General features: G+C 40.1%; 1 protein-coding gene and 1 non-coding gene across 4 annotated transcripts in view; one reads left to right on the top strand and one right to left on the bottom strand.

Moving 5' to 3' along the window:
• The window catches only part of KCNAB1 (potassium voltage-gated channel subfamily A regulatory beta subunit 1), a 416,921-nt gene that overhangs the window by 343,243 nt on the left and 58,949 nt on the right, over positions 1 to 14,729 (bottom strand). The window lies entirely within an intron of this gene.
• Positions 13,464 to 13,598, top strand: LOC136122963 (small nucleolar RNA SNORA70). Its single transcript, XR_010655854.1, has one exon. It is a non-coding gene; the product is annotated as a small nucleolar RNA SNORA70 (small nucleolar RNA).

Here is a 14,729-nt window from a genome sequence, read left to right as displayed (position 1 = left end):
GAGGGAACTTTCCTCAACATAATAAAGGCCATATATGACAAACCCACAGCCAACATCGTCCTCAATGGTGAAAAACCGAAACCATTTCCACAAAGATCAGGAACAAGACAAGGTTGCCCACTCTCACCACTCTTATTCAACATAGTTTTGGAACTTTTAGCCGCAGCAATCAGAGAAGAAAAGGAAATAAAAGGAATCCAAATCAGAAAAGAAGAAGTAAAGCTGTCACTGTTTGCAGATGACATGATACTATACATACAGAATCCTAAAGATGCTACCAGAAAACTACTAGGGCTAATCAATGAATTTGGTAAAGTAGCAAGATACAAAATTAATGCACAGAAATCTCTGGCAATCCTATACACTAATGATGAAAAATCTGAAAGTGAAGTCAAGAAAACACTCCCATTTACCATTGCAACAAAAAGAATAAAATATCTAGGAATAAACCTACCTAAGGAGACAAAAGACCTGTATGCAGAAAATTATAAGACACTGATGAAAGAAATTAAAGATGATACAAATAGATGGAGAGATATACCATGTTCTTGGATTGGAAGAATCAACATTGTGAAAATGACTCTAGTACTGAAAGCAATCTACAGATTCAATGCAATCCCTATCAAACTACCAGAAACTAACACACCAATGTAAAGCAATTATACTCCAATAAAGATGTAAAAAAAAAAAAAGAAACATCATGTGGTTCAGCATGAGCTTGTCAAGTAGGAAAGAGCGAAGCTGGATGAGAAATTAGGCCAGGAGGTGAAGCCCAATGAAAAGGAATCTACTTTGTGCTAAAGAGTCTAGACTTGAGGGGGAGGAGGAGTTGGAGGAAGGTGGTCAAAAGGTACAAACTCCCAGTTATAGAATAAACAAGTACCAGGGATGTAAAGTTCAAAATGATGACTACAGTTAACACTGTGGTATGATACATTTGATAGTAGTTAAGAGAGTAGATCCTAAAAGTTCTCATCACAAGGAAAAAAGACTTTTGTTTTTGTTTTTAATCAATATGAGATGATGGATGTTCACTAATTTTATTGTGGTAATAATTTCATGATGTATGTAAGTCAAATCATTATGCTGTATACTTTAAACATGTAAAGTGCTGTATGTCAATTATATCTCAATAAAACTGAGGGTAGGGGGAGAATCTAGACTTGAATCTGGAAGCCAAGGAAGTCACTGATGTATTTTAAGTACAGAAGTGACATGATTTGATTGGTGTTTGAAATCGCTGGCTTCACTGTAGATGATGGAGTGAAATGAGGGAAGACAGATCAGGCTTTGCAGTGGTTATGGTAAGAAGTAATGAGATTAAATCTAGATGTGAGAGGTCATTAGGAAATAGCATAGATGGGACTTAATAACATTGCGTGCTCATGGGGCAGGGGTTGGGATGAAGGATGAGTCCAGCAGGATGCCCAGGATTCTAACCTAGCAATGATTTACCTCATGGTATTCTTTTCCAAGAATAAGCCTTAGTGGGGGAGGTTCAAGAAGCAGACTGGGGGTGAGGAGGTAATAGAATAATTCATTTCATTTTGGATATACTGAGTTGAAATGACTGTGGGTCATTCAGGTAGAAATACCCAATTGGCAGATAATAATAATATGGATCTGGCTGTCAGAAGAGACAATTGGACAAGAGAAAAAGATTTCAGAGCTATGAGTTACATGTGGTAGTTCACCTACCAAGGGTGCAGATGAGATAACTCATGGGGAATTAGAAAGGGGAAAGGAAAGCCAAGGTGAGCATGAAGCTCTGAGGAGTACCAATGTTAGATGATCAGTGAAGAAACAGGACCTGTCAGACAGAATTCAAAGAGGGAGTCAAAGGGGCTGAGATGGGTCAGGAAAGCAATATCCGAAAAGTTAAGAGAGGTGCACCAAAATGATGGAGAGTTCAAAACAAGGCCTGAAACCTCTCTTGTGGCTCTTAGGAAAAGCACACATCACCTTTTCGAGGGCAGTGTTTTGGAGTGATGGAAGTTGCAAACTAGAATGGAAGGAGGTGAGAGGCTGAATAGAAAGACTATTTCCCAGTAGTATAAAGTTAATAATGTTGCTCATGGTAAACATTTTGAATAATACCAAAAAAGTAAAAAGAAGGAATGCAAATTAACTATAACCCCCCCATAATCATTACTAACACTTTAGTGTACAACTCTTTAATCTCTTTCCTAGTAAAAATTTTCACATAATTTAATAATCTTTCATATACTCCTATCTCTCCCCCAAATTCTTGATCCACGGTTTCAAATTCCTTCCCATTGAACATCTAACTTACATTCTAAATTTAGTTCCACATCTTCAGTCCCAAGTAGAACCCCCCCCATCCAACCCCCCCCCACCCCCCGCCCTGCGCTGGCTTTGCTCTTCCAGTTAATGACAAGACCATTCTTTGACTCAAGCCTTGGAGCCACCTTTGACTCCTTCTTCCATGTCAACTCCCACAGCCAATTAGGCACCAAGGTCAGTGAGTTAAACCCCTGTGGTATTTCTCTGATTCATCTGTTCTTTGTGTACCCACCATGTTGATGAGCTCCCTCACTCATAACCTCATCTCTCCGTGACTAGACTTCTGGATAAGCCTCCTAGATGACCTCCTTGCTTCCTGTCGCTATTCTTTCTTACTGCTTGATTGACAGTCCCCGAGTACCACATTATCAAGTCACTCTCCTGATGGAGACTTTCAGTGGCTTCCCATTGCCCACCAAAGTAAGCACCAACTTCCCACCCCAGCATTCAGGATTCCCCGAAATGTAATTTATTCTCCATCTAAATACTCCCACAAATATATTTTTCCCTTCTAAACTCTGACTCTCCTTCTTTTGATAGTTTACCTACCCATCGGTTGTAGGTTGAATTGTGTCTTCCCCAAATTCATATGTTGAAGTCCTAACACTGAGTACCTCAGAATGTGACTGTATTTGAAGATCCGGCCTTTAAAGAGGTAGTTAAGATAAAATGAGGTCATATGGGTGGGCCCTCATCCAATATTACTAATGTCCTTAAAAGAAGAGGAGATTATGATGCAGACCTAGGGACAACCCTGTGAGGACACAGCAAGAAGCTGTCTCTAAGTCAAGGAAAGAGGCTGCCAAAGAAACCAAACCTGCCAACACCTTGCTCTTGGACTTTTAGCCTCCAGGACTGTGAGAAAATAAACTTTTGCTGTTCTTTTCTGTTGTTGGTACATTGTTGTGGCTGCCTAGCAAACTAATGTACCACCCTTCAAGGTCCACATCTGTTTTCAAATTCTCCACGTGACATTTTCTGTTCTCTCTCCTTGGGACTTATATGACCGTCTGTTACTGCTTATTTGCTTATTTATTTGCTTATTCGTCCTTCTGTGTGGTATCTGGGATTCTGCCTCGTCCCCCACAATAGACTACTTTTTATTCATCTCTAAGGCATCATTGTGCCTAACTCAGAGCCTTGCAAGTGGTAAGTATTCAAAAACCACATACTGGATTCTAGTAAAAAGAATTTTGTTGCAGAATAATTCATTTAAATATTTCTGTATTCCAAAAAAAAAAGGAACCAGATAAATCATTGTAAGCAGTAACAAAAATGTCATACATTTTCTAGAAACTCTAGGTACCAAGGTACCAAGCATTTTCCTCTGACACTGAATATCCAAGGAAAGAAAGTTATTAGGCAAACCAAAATAAATATCTATTATTTTAAAAGTGTACATAGGTAAGTTTTTCCCTTTTTACACTGTAACATGCTATAAGTCCATGGCTAGTCAGTGTAGCAGAGTGAAACAAGCATTCGTTTATGAGTCAGACTAACCTGGTTCCACACCTGGCTCTGCCATTTACTGGCTATATAACCATTATTAGAGTAGCTCACCTCTCCAACTCTGCTTCCTTCCCTGTAGGATGGAAATGTCCAAAACTGTTTTATAGGATTGCTGTGAGGAGTGAATTAGAAATAAGATTAGAGAACCTGGTTGGAGTCCCAGCTTTCCACCATTATCAGCTAAGTGACCTGTGACAAATTACTCAATCGCTCTAAGCCTAAATTTTCTCAACTATAAAAGGAGGATGATGATAATAATAGTTCCAAGCTAATAAGGCTGATGACTTGGGTGCCTGAAACAGTCTATAGTCAATATATGTCAAGTAATATGATAAGTCAATATTAAAGTGTCTAATGCAGAGCCTACCACATAGAGGATATCCAATAAGTAGCACTTTTATTATTATTACTTTTACCAGGAGGATTTACATCAAAAGTACAACTACTATCATGAGGGAAAAGTAGTCTTTTATTACATCCAATTATAGTTTCTAAGGGAGGACTCTAGTATTTGAAGGAATTTAATCTTCTCCCAAATGAAACTGGTTTTGAGCTAGAGCACTGACACCACAATATGTAATCTCATCACTTTTAATCTCTTCTACTGATAGCTTTGGTGTCTGTGGTTACCGCCCTCTTTTAGCAGCCAGAACTCTACATGATAGAGTTATTTCATGCAATGGTAGACAGAGAGATAAAGCTCTTGGTGAAACTGGCTCAGTTATATGACAAAATGGGCTGTTCCCTCAGCCTAAAACACTGATATGTAACTGGGCCCCTCAGCATGAAGCCACAAGAGCTTTCAGACAGAAAAACTCTAGAAGGGTCCAAACCAGGGAATAACAAAGGATATTCAAAAAATTTATCTTTTGTTTTCTAAGGTTTATACACCCCTTTCTGGAATACAGAGGAAAAGCATAAACGGACAATAATTTTTTTCAATAGTTAGTACTTACATATGGGTTTTGGTATTAGCACAGGACTATTAACTCTCTTCTCAAATCTCCACTGTATTGAATACTCTACTGTGTCAAGCACATAATAAGAGCTTAGTAAATATTCCTTGAATTTCAATTAATCACTAAATTAATATCTATTTCAATGACTTCAGTAAAATAAAATCTTAGATAATGTGTCAACCAGAATGGGACGGCAGGAATTCATCACATGATCTGCTTAAAAAAGTAACTAATGAGAAATAAACTTATTGCATCCAAACAACATTTATTCTGTATCTATAATATGCCAAGTACATAGGCTTTCAAAAAATAAAGATATATTAGATTCTCTATCCTCTCAAGAGGATTAAATAAATAGATAAATCCTCAATTCAATGGGCTCTCAAGGAAAAGAGAATTCTAGAAGGGCTCTGCTCCCTTCCCACCACCTTCCTCCATGAACAGTGGGGCAAAGTTGTAAGAAAGGGAAAGCCCAGCTTCTGGCCTTCTCTGTCCCGCTACCCCTCTTCTCTCCACTAGCTCTTGGCGGAGTAGTCTCTGACTTTGTGCAGTGGAATTTCTGGAGCGAAACCTCAGAGTCGTAGAACAATGGAGCCAGAGGCCATCTTAGAGGTCTCCTTGCCCTGTGGTTCTCAAACCCTTGGGGGCATATCAGCTCACTTGTGGATATCTTTCAAAACAACACTTGCCTGTCCCCCCAGGCTCAGATATGTCCTGGATGGTGTGAGGGGTAAAATATGCCTGCAGCACTGTCCCCAGTTGAGAACCACTGGTAAAACCCAAGATTTTGACATAGTCCACAGGAAACACGAGGAACCTGCCCAAGATCACAGTGGAACCTCAAATCCAGGTCTGCTTACTCCAAATACTAATCCTTCTCTAACCCTGGAATCCCAAGTTGAGCTTTAGGAAGTCTGGTGACCCTCCTAAAATTGTATACAAAATTTGGATATGTGTGAATATGTACATTTAACTAGGGATAGGGTCCATGGCTTTTAACAAACTCTCAAAAAGATCCATCACCCAAAAATTTAAGAAACATAAGTTCAAATTTGCATTGGCTGCTTCCCAGGCAATTCTGCAAAATGTCTGGGTAGAGTAAGACAGGACCAGCTATGTTTGACTGGGGGTTAAAACCCTCACATCATGAGATATGAAGAATGCAGTATGAGCCCCGCTGTATAAGAACTCCTCAGTGTACCCCTGGACTTTTGCCTGAATTTTCCTTGTTATATATAATTATGTATATAATAAAATATATAATTAGTTTTCCCTATTTGAATACAGATGCCCCTGGAGAAATAAAACAAGTCATTACCACACGCAATGGAGATGAAGTCATCATATAGCTTCCCATGGAGGGAGCTATGGAGGAGCTGAAAGCAGATTTGGAGGATGTGAAGGAGGCAGTGGGACCGCAGGGACACCACACCCAGAGGAACGGGGACAGCCTGACAGAGAAAGGAGAATGAAAATAGGAGACAAGTGGGCCTCAAAAGCCCAAAGCATCCCTGTTTTCCTTTTATGACAGCCCTGCAAGATATAAATCTAAACCCAGTGCAAAAGATCAGAAGCCTCATGAGCAAACTGATTATTTGACTGAGACCACTCTAAGCCCTGTGGCATTCTCCATCAAACAAATAAATAGGTAAGTAAAAAATAAATACATCACATGACAGCCAGAGAAACATCATGTTGCCCTGAAGGATTCCACTAGCACCTGACAGAGTCAGCTAGAAGCTGGCACATCGTCTAGAAATGAGAGCTCACTGAAGATGCTCCCTCATTGGCAGCCGAAGCCACGTGGCTTCCCACTGCCTCTTTACATGCCTGCATCAGTGGCTCCATGCCTTCTGCTCTCACTGAACTGTGAGACCCAGAGAGCCAGCGGAAGCAACCACGTTTGCTAAATAATCCGCTACTCCAGCCCTTTGGACCTTACCCACACCTTACACTTAGGGGCAGTTAGCCACCTGTACACAACCTACAGAGGGATCTGGCAGATCACTGCGGGAAAAATTTTATTCTCTTGAGTGCCATAGACCCTGCTGATGAGTCACCCCCCGACAGCTGTTTGCACAGCTAAAGAGCTCCTCCTGCTGAATTCTCATCAAGGAGCTAGCTGCGAAAAGCAGCTCCCCCTTATAAGCCCTGCATGTAGTACACTGTCAGCCACACAATGTTTCTAATTCTTACCTGGGAACAACCCATTAAAAATTAATTATTACTTGAAGGGAGCAAAGACAGAAAATACCAAGTATTTAGTCCCTAAAATTATGTTAAGTGAATTAGAGACAAGAACTCTAGACCTGAGCAATATCTTTGTTCCCAAATGCACAAGATGTTAGGTTCTCCAGAGAAACAGAACCAATAGGAGATGTGTGTGTATGTATCGAGAGAGAGAGAGAATATATACATATATATGTGTATATATATATTTACATATAAAGAGATTTATTATAAAGAATTGCTTCATGTGATTATGAAGGCTGAGAAGTTCCACAATCTGTCATCTGAAAGCTGGGGACCCAGGACAACTGGTGCTATAGATCCAAGTCCAAAGGCCCAAGGACCAGGAGAGCCCATGATGTAAGTCCTAGTCTGAGGACAGGAGAAGACCAATGTCTCAGTTCAAGCAGCCAAGCAGAAAGCAAATTCTCCCTTTCTCTGCCTTTTGGATCTATTCAAGCCCTCAAATGACTGAATGCTGTCCACTCACTTTGAGGAGGGCTTTACTCAGTCTACCGATTCAAATGCTAATCTCTGCTTGAAACACACAGACAAACCCAGAAACAATGTTTAAACAAATATGTGGACATTTTTTGGCCCATCAAGATGACACATAAAATTAACCATCACTTACACCTTGTGGCACTTCTGTCAGTTACATAGACTGTTAATGCTGGAGGAGACTGGAGTTAATGCTCTCATTTAAAGGTGGAGAAACTGAGGTTCCTAGTGAAGTTAAGAGACAGAATCTCACAGACATTTGATGGTCATGCTGGAAATAAAACCCAGATGGACTATGCCATTTTTTGTCTTACCACCACAGTATGGTAATTGTTCTTATTACCCAAATAATTCATCACCCATTTCTGGTGCATTTAACATTTTTAATTAATTGCTTAAAACGAGGAAGAGTCCTCCTTCCAGAAGATAATATTTTCTTCCTTTTTTCTCCTCCTCTTCCCATTGCCTTGCCATGTCCCCCATCATTCTTTCATCTCAGAAACACTCTGGCCAACTCATCAGCCATCTTGATAACAGTTCTGTTGCCTCCCAACAGTGAAACCAGGGGTGCACTTCTTAAGACATCATAGATGTGCCATGAGAAAAGTGCTGAGTCCATTTCTACCGGACAAATTTCATGGCAGGGTTTTGTAACCAGGTCCCTTACCCCTCTCAGAAGTTGACTACAGCGTGTTGAGGCATCTGACATTCAGATCTTCTTCCAGGCTTTTCTTTCCCTTCAGAGAAGCATTCTCTGCTAGACAACTCTTGTCAGGTGCTTTTGATGAGCCCTCCGTATCTTTCCCCAGCCCAAACCTTTACATCCAGAGGTGTCGATGAAGTCGTGTGGGGCTACAAAGACAGGCTGGAACCACTCTATCTTGAAAAGCATCAGAAGCCCTTAGCTCTTTCTATGGTTGGTAAGGCCCAGGCTCAGAGAGTCTTCCCAGCCTCTGATATCACCCACAGGACGTTCCAAATCTCACCTTAGTCCTTTGGCCAGAGAGTCTTATCTCCCAGTCTTATCTTCCTACGTGACTTCATGATGACTGCATCAGTTTACCTAGAAAGGCCTCTATCTTCCCTCAGTGACCACTTGCCACTGACCACTGGCCTAGATATGTGACCAACCACGTCACCATTCTTAATTCCCCTTTAAAGAATGTCATTTAAGTATACAATAGGGCAATGCTTAAAAATTGTTATGAAACTCCACTGTCCTTCCCCACCAGAGGGAATTAGAGTGTGTTTGCTCACAGCTTCTGATGAATACAGATACCAAGAAAATCACCAGGTTTATGTGTGAATCCACCGGGCATCAAATATTCATCTTTTTCCTAGTTCAAGGATTTTTCTCAAAATATCTTTGAATCATACATATATATTTTTATTTAATTCTATGTACTGGGCATATTGCCAAGAAATACAAAACCCAGTCTTCTGTGTCCAGGTTGAGCTGAAAAGCATTTTAAAAGTGTTTGTGATAACATTTCTTATTAAAGAAACCTCCTTGCCTGGCACACACTCACATTCTCAAATACATTCTACTCCCCCAAATCTCTGGCGACTTGGTCCAATTGAATAAATACAAAGATTAGGGTCTGTGGTTTGTGAGGGAAGCTTACAAGATGGAATCCACCGTAGCTGGGCTTTTTTGTCATTGATTTCAAAGGGAATTTTCAGAAACAGACTGTCCAAAGAGAACAATTGGTTATGCACTTAAAGATTGCAGGCTCTGCACATTTTCAGCTCTCTGGGGGGTGGGGTGGTGGTGGGGAATGGAGAGCCCTTGAAATAAGTGCTCAGAGCACTGAAGTACATACACACTGGACTCTTCCTTGTGATTGGTTTATTCAAAGTGGAAAATGTTATGCAAACACAAAGAACTGTCTTCAGGGAGGACATATTTCACATTCTTGTCCTTTAATGGGCCTAATGATATAAAATTGCATAAAATAAGTATTGCCACTAAATGAAAAGTACAAATCTCTTCCCTTCTTGCTATCCCATTTCCCTCAAGGAGACTCTTTAAAGCACTCTGCTTTATATAGCCTGTGCTAATTTCTCCATAGCCAAAGGACCACTGGGGAGAAATTTATATCTAAAATATAGACATATGTATTAGGATTCCTCAGGAAAGCTATGATTCAATGACATTTATAGGTGGGGAGAAACCAATATAGAACATTCTTACTCTTACAATGATGTTTCTGGAAAGGGTATTGTAGATCAAAATTATATAAGTGGAAACTGATTTAAGTGTGTGTATATGTTTGTGTGTATTAAGTTTCTGACTGATCTGATGCTCAGATTTGATAGAAATGGCCCTAAACAACATATTTAACCAATGATATTTTTTTTTCCTCAGGTAGATCACACAAAGGTAAGGACAACATAATTGGGTAAGCATAGAAACTCTGAGCAGATAGTGTGCAATAACCTTTGAGTCATGCCTCAGGAAGTGTCCTCGCAGGCATGTTTTGTTCAGTTCACCCCCAGAGAGCAGTATGTGGAATTCCTCTCTTTACCCCAGTTTGGATAAGAGACGTAGCTGATCAGAAAACACAGTGTGCTCAGATCCAAGAGAAACAGAAAGCTGGGACCTTGTGAGCCCAGAGAGAAGCCGTTCTCGGGATAAGCAGCCTGCAGCAGTCAAGGGAAAGGGGCCTCTTTGGAAATGAGGTTGATTAGGATATTGTGCTTAAAACAAACTTTGAACAAGACTAAAAGCAAAGGCCATTTAGAAATAGTCAAATATCCCATGTGGCAAGAACAGCTCAAGAAGCAAAATTCAAACAGAACAAGAATAGAAACTGTTCTCTAAGGGGTTTTGCCAGTTCCTTCTTGAAGAGGGACAGACCATCAGTGTTTGTTGTATATAATGAGGCTTAAAATCACTGCATATGGTTTCGATTATACAGAGTAGGTCCAGGTATTTTCAACTCATTCTTTTTTCATCTTTCTAAGGTCCCAGTGCAACATCTCTAGATGAAGATATTGGGGCTGAATGAACCTTATTTGTCACTTGTCTGGTGAACTTAAGATTCTGACTCTGAGAGTGAGCTCACTAGGGAAGTATCACTCTTTACAAAATGTTGCTTTAAGGGCTTATTTACGTCTTGGGCTACTATTAGATACAAATGGATAATATAAAGATTTAAGTGTATAAAAATCAATTTAACAATGTAGCATGATAATAAGTCATGTAAAATTGTTTTATATGATATAGTATAAAAGTGTTTCATAGAACACTCATTCTTTGCCTTATTCCTACTGGAAAAGAAATGACAGATGAAGGAGCAGTTTCATTAGAGTCTCAGAATTAAGAAGTTCTTCTTTCAACAAGATTTTCATAGAAATGTGGAAAAAGTAAACAGGGCACCTTGATTACTAAGAAACTGATCTGGGAATTCTTGTTTACCTGCCTTCCATTTACCAGTATAAATTTCTATGGAGCAAATGTCCTCATTAGAGATTAATGGTGATTTTGCTGTTCTCAAAAGAGGACAATCTCGCCACTGTCTTGAGCTGATTTCTCACCAGCACCTCCAGCTTCATGTGCGTGCTGATGTTATGAAAGGTAAGTGTATGTACTTCTAAATTCCATTATTCAATACATGTTGATACATGCATGCTGTATTGCCTGAAATAGACACTAAATTTATATTTATTTATTGAATGAATAAATGAATGACTAGATGTGGTAGGTACTCTGCAAGAATGTGAAGAATGTTTAGATGAATAAGATTTATTGTATATTAGAGATTTAAGATATACTTTTTAATATTTTTACATCTCAATTAGAATGCTTCTTACAGTCAATAGTCAAAATTATCATAGGCAATGGGTCTCTTTCTTAATGGTACACAAATTAACGCTGCATCTTACAACTGATGGTATCTTTGATTTGATGATTATGTTATGTCACATATCTGACTGAGAGAACATGGCTTGTGCAGAAACCTTGGACTGGAACCAGAGTACAGTTTTCCTGACTCTTGGCTGAATACATCGTACCACACCACTTTACATGATAAAAATTTCATAAATAATCCCAATCTGCGCTGACATTTTTTCCTTTCGGTCAAAAAGCTATTTGGTTTAAAACTGGCTGTTTGTTTTTATCAAACATACCAGATCTTACACATTTCAATGAGTTTTTCTTCAAAGTAAGCACCTTTGAAAATTAGACACTTTTATTTTATTTTGTACTATGTTGTCAGAGTACAAAACATCCCTGGGGTTTGTTTGATGCCATTTTCAGAGGAAGTTTATCTGTTAGAAAAGCATGCCAACCTTCTCACTTAGAACAGTAGTACTATTACTTCCTAGGGGGCATTTCAGAAATTTGCAGAAGTGATTTGATTGTAACATTGATGACATTGCCACTGCCTTTTAGTAGGTATAAGTCAGGGACAAGCTTGTGCCTAATCTTTGTTGAAAGCTCCCTACTTTTCCACCCCCTACTCCTTTGGTCCCTGTAAAAAACCTCATATGCCACCCGCTGCAGACATCCCAGCCCACGTGGACATCCCAGCCCGTACATCCACACTATCCAGGGAAGAGATCCATAGAAGAGGCTGTACAGGCCCTTCAGGCAGGGAATTCTGGGTATGCAGGTAAGATGGTCCAGAAAGGGGAGCAGCTGGATGGGCACATCCCTTGGGTCCCAAGGACTCTTTGCTCTCTTGGGGTCAGAGTAGGGTCCTGGACTGCCTGGGGCAATACTAGTCATGCTGCCCTGCAGGCATAGCCCAGCACAGCCAAGCAGTGTCTGTCCTGATGACTCCCAAATTTTCTGCCAAACTAAACCATTTCAAACATAAACTCGTTCATAAAAATCTTTATAAGAAGTTACTCAAAAAGCCCAATCTTCTAGAAGGACTTTATTTGGAAGAGAGAAGCCTGTATGGAATAAAGATGTTGTCATAAAAATTATCGACCAGTTTATTCACTGAACACATTGTCTACCAATTTCAACTATTCATTTAGTTGGAAAGGTTGTCTGCACAATAGTGCAGGTACCACAAAAGCAAAGAAACTTTGTGCAAACAGCTAACAGATAAGATCTGAAAGGCTTGTAACAGATTTAAAACTACGTAAGTAGTACAGAGATCTCACTGAATTTCATTAATTAGTGGTTTTAAAATATCCCATGTTATTGTCTACTTATATACACATAATTTAAAATTTTCCTAGTGCAATGATAAAAATAATATATTGACATTATTTCTTTGGGGCTTACCTGTTACTTTGCAGTCTTACTCTGTTACTATCTCTCTAGTTCTACCACACCATTTCTTTACAGGTCCCTACATTACATTACTATTTGTTTTCAAATGCATCCTTTGCTCGCTTTGCCTGTGGATGGCTAAAACCTCCAGGGCCTTCGTCTGTACTAGAATCTGAGTGTGGCCTCCACAGGCCACAGGACCACAAGGCAGGAACTAATGTGCCACCTCATTTCTATTTTTTCCCACAGCATAACACTGAGAATGATTCTCATACTACACTTAAAAGTCAAGCCCAGCATGTTATTTGCCATATTACACTTTCTCATGACTTTTACAATTTATCTTGGCCCATTACCTCTATTTCAGTAAGGCCATTTCCCTTTCTCTTATAATAACACATGTCACTGAACATCTGCATATGGGAAGAAATGAGGGAGGGAGGTAAACTCCAGCCAGAAGCCGGGCAATTCCCACACCTCAGTTCCCAACATCACAATAGGCTTTCTTTTGCACAACCTAGAAATCCCTCACTACCCTTCAAGGAATCACTCTGTGATCCAGAGGGGAGGAAAGGGCATGTAAGAACACAGTAAACAAGTCCCCAATTCAACAAGATTTGAAATGGTATTCAAAAATGGGAACTGATTATTTGCATTTGAAAACTGAAACAAGGAGTGATCAGAAGTACAAAAGGCAAGTAAACCATAAATATAAAAGTAATGTTACTCTGCAGCCAGTTAAGCCAACCATGCTCTTTTCCCCATGGGAGCCCCACGGGCAATGACCACAAACAGCAGCCTCCTTGGTAGTGTATGCAGCCTTTTGCTCATGTGGGTTGTCCTAAGGGACCTTGGAGACAAGCCTTTCCAGTGGACATTCATGCCTGACCTCATGCTGTCCCCAAACTAGGCTCCAGACATGTATGTGGGGTACCTTTGGAAAGCCCTAGAGCATAGTGGCCAGGGTCCACTTCAGCCAAGTCATCATGTCCATCCACACCAAGCTGCAGAACAAGGAACATATGATTGAGGCCCTACTCAGGGCCAAGTTCAACTTCCCTGGCTGCCAGAAGAGCCACATCTCCAAGAAGTGGGGATTTACTAAGTTTAATGCAAGAGAATTTGAGGAGATGGTGGCAGAAAAGGGGCTCATCCCAGATGACTGAGGGATCAAGTACATTCCTAATAGTGGCCCCTTGGACAAATGGTGGGCCCTGCACTCATAAGAATCTCAGGGCTGTTCCCACCTTACTCACACCCCCCAATAAATCCTACTTTCCTGTCCAAAAAACAAAAGGAATGTTAAACATAAGTGAAAACATTAAATATACCAAAACAATTGCTCAGAAGAGGAAAACTGAATGCAACATAAATCTGTAGAGGAATTATGATGTTTGTTAATAGAGCCAACTTCGTGCTACATTTTGTTAGTTAGGAGCATGAACTCATGAGAAACACAAAGTCCTGCTGATTGTGGGGACCGCTACCTCCTCAGTCCCCTCTATTCTGCTCATCTAAGCTCTGTCTCCCCCTTCTCTTGAATCTTCAGGCTGAGACCTTTGGTGCACTGACCACACACAATATCACACATCTGTGTGCACCAGTGACCAGCTAACCCATCCGTCTATTAATCACAGCGCAGCTTACAGTATAATACTTTAGTAACATGTTAGCTGTCATCACAATCTCCTTTCACATCAAAAGGGTTTTACACAACATCCCCAGGAGCAAAAGTATAATCAGCAGCAAAGTTTTTCAATTCTTCCTACTTAAGCATGTGTAATCTATTTTTATTCCACATGCAGGTACAATTCATTCTCCCTTTTGCGGGACTAGCTACAAAAAGAGATGGAATGTCTTAAAATAAAGATTCAATGGTATAAAAAGAATAGGAGGTTTTAGTGGGAAATGTCCTGTGAAAGGAGACCTGAGTCCTAGATCCAACTACGTCACTGGGTACTTACCGTGTGACCCAGGTCATGCTAAACAGCACC

The sequence above is a fragment of the Phocoena phocoena genome, chromosome 4, assembly GCF_963924675.1.
Source record: "Phocoena phocoena chromosome 4, mPhoPho1.1, whole genome shotgun sequence".
Taxonomy (NCBI): Eukaryota; Metazoa; Chordata; class Mammalia; order Artiodactyla; family Phocoenidae; genus Phocoena; species Phocoena phocoena.
The sequence above is the reverse complement of the archived record's forward strand: the minus strand, read 5'-3'. Positions and strand labels throughout refer to the sequence as shown.